Source organism: Mustela putorius, unplaced genomic scaffold (genome assembly GCF_011764305.1).
Source record: "Mustela putorius furo isolate JIRA1106 unplaced genomic scaffold, ASM1176430v1.1 tig00000127_pilon_pilon_pilon, whole genome shotgun sequence".
NCBI classification, from domain to species: Eukaryota; Metazoa; Chordata; class Mammalia; order Carnivora; family Mustelidae; genus Mustela; species Mustela putorius.
In genome coordinates this window covers 1,296,131-1,303,683 of record NW_025421288.1, presented here as the reverse complement: position 1 = coordinate 1,303,683, position 7,553 = coordinate 1,296,131, and the positions used below count along the sequence as shown (strand labels likewise).

Genomic DNA, 7,553 nt, shown 5'->3' with positions numbered 1-7,553 from the left:
TAGGGAGAGTAAGAGTTTACTCATGATGACCACTATGTATAGAACTGTTAAAACATGCTATTGTGTATGTGACAATAGCAAAACACTGTATATTAATTTTAACAGAATGAAAAAATTAAAAATAACAATTCATGTAACTATAAAATTGCATTTCAAATTATTCAGTCAGACTATAAAGGCATTTAAAGCAAAATGGATCTTAACATTTGAGGTGATTGGCTCTAATGATAAACTACGATCTTGACGATGCATTTATTTGCGATTTGATATGACATTTCTCTTCCAGACTTCTTCATGGAATTTGTCATCTCAGAATTTCTCAGAGTGTAGATCAGTGAGTTCAACATGGGGGTTATGACTGTATAAAACACAGTCAATGATTTGTCAGTAGGGAAGGTCTTAGCAGGTTTTGCATACATGAAAATACATGGGATGAAGAAGACCACAGTGATGTGGGAACCACAATGATGTGGGAGGGCTTTCCACCTCCCTTCTGAACTAAAGTTCTTTAGAGGGTGCAGGATGACACCATAGGAGATGAGCAAGAGCACAAACACAATACTGCAGATCAGTCCACCATTGGCCACCACTAACAGGCCAGCTGCACACATATCAGTATCGACCAGTTTCAATAAGGGGTACATGTCACAGAAAAAATGATCAATGACATTGGGGCCACAGAATGGGAGCCCATAAATAGTGCTAACATGAATTACTGAATGCAGAAAACCTCCCACCCAGGACACTGCCAGCAGCATAACACACACCCACTGCCTCGTGATCACCAGATAATGTAAGGGCTTGCAGATGGCCACGTAGTGGTCATAGGCCATCACTAGCAGAAGAAAGATGTCTGAGCCACCAAAAAGATGATCTATAAAGAGCTGGGTCATACAAGATTGGAAGGATATGGTTCTTTTCCCAAAGAAAATCTCTGAAATCAATCTGCGGGAAATACAAGAGGAATAACTGACATCCATAAAACGTAAGTTAGCAAGAAAAAAGTACATAGGTGAGCCCAGCGTCTTACTGACACTTACAGTTACCACAATGAGCAAATTGCCCATCACTGTGAAAATATAAAAGACTAAGAACATAACAAAAAGGATCTTCTGTTCCTTTGGATCCTGGGTAAGGTCCAAGAGGACAAAGTAAGTTACATTGTTTGGTGGTTCCATCTAGTCTGCATAGGAGCTGACTTCTCATGTTAGAAGCAGGCTGATCTACAAAACAAGAAAGAAAACTTTTTTTTTTAATTTTTTATTTTTTTATAAACGTATTTTTATCCCCAGGGGTACAGGTCTGTGAATCTCCAGGTTTACACACTTCACAGCACTCACCAAAGCACATACCCTCCCCACCCCCCTTCTCCCAACCCCCCTCCCCCCAGCAACCCTCAGTTTGTTTTGTAAGATTAAGAGTCACTTAAGGTTTGTCTCCCTCCCAATCCCATCTTGTTTCATTGATTCTTCTCCTACCCACTTAAGCCCCCATGTTGCATCACCACTTCCTCATATGGGAGATCATATGATAGTTGTCTTTCTCTGCTTGACTTATTTCGCTAAGAGAGAAAACTTTTAAATGTATTTTAAGATTAACACTGGGTATTATATGAAATGATGAACCACTGAACTCTATCTCAGAAACTAATAATGCACTATATGTTAATTAATTGAGTTCAAATAAGTAACAAAAATAAAAATTAAATTAAATAGAAAACATATCCCCAAGGCCTCTTCCTACCCAATTGAAGGGATGTTCTACTTTTCCCCAGCATCATCCCAGAAAATTGGACCATTTGACATGTTTGTGCAAGCAATGAGGGATGTCTATACACAGGAAAACTATCAAGAAAACATCTAGGGGATGAACAGAACCTCCAACCTGGGCAGACATTTGAATTCTCAGCAATCTCTCAGGCCATTGTATCAGGAAAATAAACCTTCCAGTTATATGTGCAGACACAGCCTATGGCTTTCCACATCACTACTGATTTCACTGAAAGGGAATGTAAGGCCATTATAGATTAGCTTATTAGAATATTTGGAACAAATTCAAAAATTAAACTGTTCTGAACAGTATTCTCCCCTAGAACAAGACTAGAGAAAAAAAGACTATGTTCTTGCCAAGAAAGAGTGGCAGACACCCAAATATGTGTCTTAGAACTCTTAGACCAAGTCACATTATTAAGGTCTAAAGGATGTAATATGAAGGGAAAAATAGGTTTGGATCAATTATGAATTATTGCCAGTCAAGAATGAAATACCAGCCAAAGCATTTTAGTTAAGTGACAATTGAATCATCATGTATTTCCCCACTTGCCATAACAAATTTTCCTTTTGTTTCTTTTAACATTCATTATATTATCGACCTTGAAGTGTGAATAGATATATTAAATAATTACTTACCAATATAGATGTAATAATTATTCAATTATTAATTATTGTTTTATATTAGAGAACATATTTAATGCTAAGAACCATACAATGACTAAGGACACAACAGCTAAGAAAATGGGGGGGAAATCGCATGAAAGATCCTTCCCATATGGACCTTATTTTTCATAGAGTTACACAATAAATATAAGGACAATTGTACAAAGTAAGAATAGTTTCTTCAGATGACTATGTAAAAACGAGACTAATTCATAGAAATTAACTTGGCCAAGCCTATTATTTGCCCTACTTTTTTTTTTTTAAATCTCAAATTAGTTATTTCAATGTATCTATCCTTGGTCTATACAATTAGGCACCCAAAAAGTCTTTTACTTATATCATTAAGATAGCATTCATGTCCCTGGACATTGTCCTAATTAGATAATTGCTGGAATTTAACTTCTGGGAAAATCAATGACTGAACAATCTCTCAAATAGTAGGAGAAATTTTTACCTGTTCAGTCATTCAAAAGTATCCCTAAGGCCACTTCTTCTCTAATAGAAGGCATGTTTCTACCTTTCCCCAGCTTCACTTCAGTGAATTGGGTCCCTGCAGATGTTTGCACAAGCAATGAGGGATGTCTATACACAAGATAATATATGAAGGAAACATTTAGAGGGTTAAAAGAACTCCAGCCTGGGCAGACATTTGAATTTTCAGACATATCTTGGACCATTGAATCAGGAAAATAATCCTTTCATTTATATGTGCAGACACAGCCTATGGCTTTCCACATCATAACTGTTTTTCAATGAAAGAAATTACAAGACCATTCCAGATTAGATTAGAATATTTGGAATAGATTCAAATAAAGTATCCTTCTCTGTACAGTGTTCTCCCCTAGAACAATGACTAAAGAAAAAAAGACTAGTCTTTTTCCAAGAAAGAGTGGCAGAAACCCAAATATGTGAGAAATCTCTAATTTGAACAGAAAAAAAAATGTTAAATTATAAACTGAGTTTCTTATGGCAAAACAATTTAATTAAGGCGAATGACATTGAAGCCACCGTAAAAGGAAAACCAGTCTGTTTCACTTATCAATCATGTCCTCAGCCAAGGAAGTCCCATCTCTAGCTGTTAGCATTACTATAAAGAGTCCCTGAAGTTCAGAGGCAGAAGGCCTTAGGATGAGGGAAGTTACTGAGGTTGAATTTGCAATTCACAAAAAGATACATAGTCACAGTTCTGTAGTTCTGTGTTGGAATGGATGCAGTTGAAGGTAGGATATGCGGAGAGGTGAATCCAAGGCGATATTTAGGAAGATAGACTGCATTGGGGGAAGGAGCCTCTGTGAGCCAGCTGCCAGCAAGAGATGAAGCAATGGAGCACAAAATTGGAACTTTTACAAGTCTGCACCACTGAGGTATGCCATTCTAGTGGCTAAGCATGGGATGGAATCCTCTCTGGGACAGTGTGGTCTCACGACCCTCAGGGTCACAGAACAACTGGGGGTTCCTGAGAGTGGCAGAGCTCCCAAGTTTTTGGAGTGCAGAAGCTGACTGCAAAGATGGAGCCTAGGAGTGGGTTCTCAGCTTGGGGCTGCCATACACCATGATGTACAGCACAGTTGGACCACTACTCTTTGAGCAGAGACCCAAACACCAGGCAACCCAGGGAGTCCCCCTACCTCCCCCAGAGAAATGGCACAGAAGTGCACTGCAGGAATCTGCTGGGTTTGGAGACTCCAAATGGGATCATGTGCCAGAGATAGAAATGCTCGGTTATAGGCCATACAAGCACAGATTGCAGCTGGAGACCAGAGAGAAAGGAGGGATTAACTGCTTTTCTCTGCAGGATAACTGAGGAGTAATGCACCCCAGCTCTTGGTGCCTTCAGGGCCAGAGATTGGGAGGATGCCATTTTCATTTCTGTTACCCAAAGCTGTACAGAAAGCCTGCAGGGAACAATAGCTACAGAGAGCAAATCTGAGGAGAAGAGAATACTTAGTGTGGCCCCTGGAGAGACTTGAGAATCACTGCAACAGGATGCTCATCCATAAGATTAGCAAGAACATCCAGCCAAGACCAACTTTACTGATCAATGAGAACTGCTAAACTCCAGCAATATGCTGTAAGGGAATACAGCACATGGAATTCATGACTTTTTTCTTATAATTTTTAAGCCTTTCAAAGTAGATTTTCTTAACTTTATTTTTTTCTTTCTTTTTTTTTTCTTTAATTTTTCTTCTTTCCTATTTTAACCAACATCTTATCTTATAAATTCCTTTTTTAAAATCTTTTAATTTTCATTTTTATACTCATATTCTATCCCTTCATTGTATTTAAACTTATGTTTTATATATAACTATATAAGCATAGATTTAGACTTATATTTATACAAAAACATAAATATAGAAGTATATATTTTTATATAAAAGTTTCTTTTTTTCTTTCTTTAAAATACAGTTTCTTCTAACAGACCAAAGTATACCCCAAATCTAGTGTACGGTTTTCTTCTAGTCTCCAACCTGATCATATTCTCTCTTTTTTTCTTTTTTCATTTGTTTTCCTTCTTTTTCAACAAACTTAACTCATCCATTCCTTCTTTAAAATCTTTTGTAAATTTTCATCTTTATAGTCATATTTGATCCCTTTATCATATTTACCCTTATTTTTGTACATACATACAAGGTTTATATCTTTAAAATTTTGGGAGGCAGTTATTTCTAGCAGACCCAGATACACCCAGAATCTAGTGTGTGGCTCTGTTCTATTCACCAGTCTGATCATATTTATTTTTTCCTTTCTTTTTCCCACAATTACAGAGCTCTTCTGATTGGTGTACTGTATTTTTTTGGGGGGTCATTCTTACTCCTAGCATTTTTTTCTCTCACTCATCTATTCTTCTCTGGACAAAATGATGAAATAGAAAACTTCACCTAAAAAAAAAAAAAAAAAAAAACAAAAAAAAAAAAAAAAAAAAAAACAAGAGGCTGAGAAAAAGAGAGATAAACAACTACTGGGTCACTACAGGAGAATTCAAGAGAGAAGAAATACCATAAGACAAAACAATATTAGAATCTTTGGGATCCCAGAAGAAGAGAGACAGAGGCAGAAGGTATAATGGAGCAAATTACAACAGAGGACTTCCTTAATTTCAGGAAGAAAGTGGGCATCAAAATCCAGGAGGAACAGAGGACATTCCTCAAAATCAATAAAAATAGGTCAGCACATCTTCTAATAGTAAAACTTACAACTTTCAGTGACAAAGAGAAAATCCTGAAAACAGCTCAGGACAAGAGGTCTGTAAAATACAACAGTAGTAATACTAGATTGGCAGCAGATCCATCCACAGAGACCTGGCAGATCAGAAAGGACTGGTATGATATATTTAGAGCACTAAATCAGAAAAATATGCAGCTGTCATTGAAATTAGATGAAGAGATAAAAAGCTTCCAAGACAAAAAATTAATAAAATAATTTGTAAACACCAAACCAGCCCTACAGGAAATATGAAAGGGGTTCTCTAAGCAAAGGGACAGCCTAAAAGTAACATAGACCAGAAAGAACAGAGACAATATACAGTAACAGTCACCTTACTGGAAACACAATGACACTAAATTCATAAATTCATATCTTTCAATAGTTACTCTGTATGTAAAAGGACTAAACACCTCAATCAAAACCAAGATGACCTTCAACAGACGAATGGATAAGGAAGATGTGGCCCATATACACTATGGAGTATTATGCCTCCATCAGAAAGGACGAATACCCAACTTTTGTATCAACATGGACAGGACTGGAAGAGATTATGCTGAGTGAAATAAGTCAAGCAGAGAGAGTCAATTATCATATGGTTTCATTTATTTGTGGAGCATAACAAATAGCATGGAGGACATGGGGAGTTAGAGAGGAGAAGGGAGTTGGGGGAAATTGGAAGGGGAGGTGAACCATGAGAAACTATGGACTCTGAAAAACAATCTGAGGGTTTTGAAGGGGCGGGGGTTGGGAGGTCGGGGTACCAGGTGGTGGGTATTATAGAGGGCACGGATTACATGGAGCACTGGGTGTGGTGCAAAAATAATGAATACTGTTATGATGAAAATAAATAAAAAATAAATTAAAAAAAAGACACAGGGTATCAGAATGGATAAAAAAACAAAACAAACAAAAAAACAAACAAAATAAAACAAAACAAACAAGACCTATTGATATGCTGTCTGCAAGAAACTCATTTCAGACCCAAAGATACCTCCAGATTTTAAGTGAGGCAGTGGAAAACAATTTACCATGCTAATGGACATCAAAAGAAAGCTGAGGTGACAATCCTTATATCAGCTAAATTAGATTTTAAAATAAAGACTACAATAAAAGATGAGGAAGGACACTATATCATACTTAAAGCATCTGTACAACAAGAATACCTAAGAATTTTAAATATCTATGCTCCAATATGGGATCAGCCAATTATATAAACCAGCTAACAACCAAATCAAAGAAACAGATCAACAATAATACAACAAGAGTAGGGGACTTTAAAACACCCTTCACTGAAATGGACAGATCATCTAAAAAAAAAAAAAATCAACAAGGAAATAAAGGTTTTAAATGACACACTGGACAAGATGGACATATATATTCAGAACATCCCATCCCAAAGCAACAGAATACACATTCTTCTCTAGTGCACATGGAACATTCTTTAGAATAGATCACATCCTGGGTCACAAATAAGTTTTTAACCAGTACCAAAGGATTGGAATCATTCCCTGCATATTTTAAGACCACAATGTTTTGAAACTAGTATTCAATCACAAGAGGAATGTTGGAAAAGTCTCAAATATATGGAAGCTAAAGAGCATCCTATTAAGGAATGGGTTAACCAGGAAATTAAAGAAGAATTAAAAAAAATTCATGGAAACAAATGAAAATGAAAAACAACTGTTCAAAATCTTTGGGATGCAGCAAAGTTGGTCCTCAGAGAAAAATATATAGCAATACAAACTTTCTCAAGAAACAAGAAAGGTCTCAAGTACACAACCTAGCCTTATACCTAAAGAGCTGGAGAAAGAACAGAAAAGAAAGCCTAAACCTAGCAGTAGAAGAGAAAAAGGAAAGATCACAGCAGATCTCTGATCTCTGCGCATAGTATGTTCTTACATCTGTATTTCTTAG

General features: G+C 36.6%; 1 pseudogene; it reads right to left on the bottom strand.

Moving 5' to 3' along the window:
* Positions 1 to 252: 252 nt before the first annotated feature.
* On the bottom strand, positions 253 to 1,178 carry LOC101692930 (annotated as a pseudogene).
* Positions 1,179 to 7,553: the final 6,375 nt, after the last annotated feature.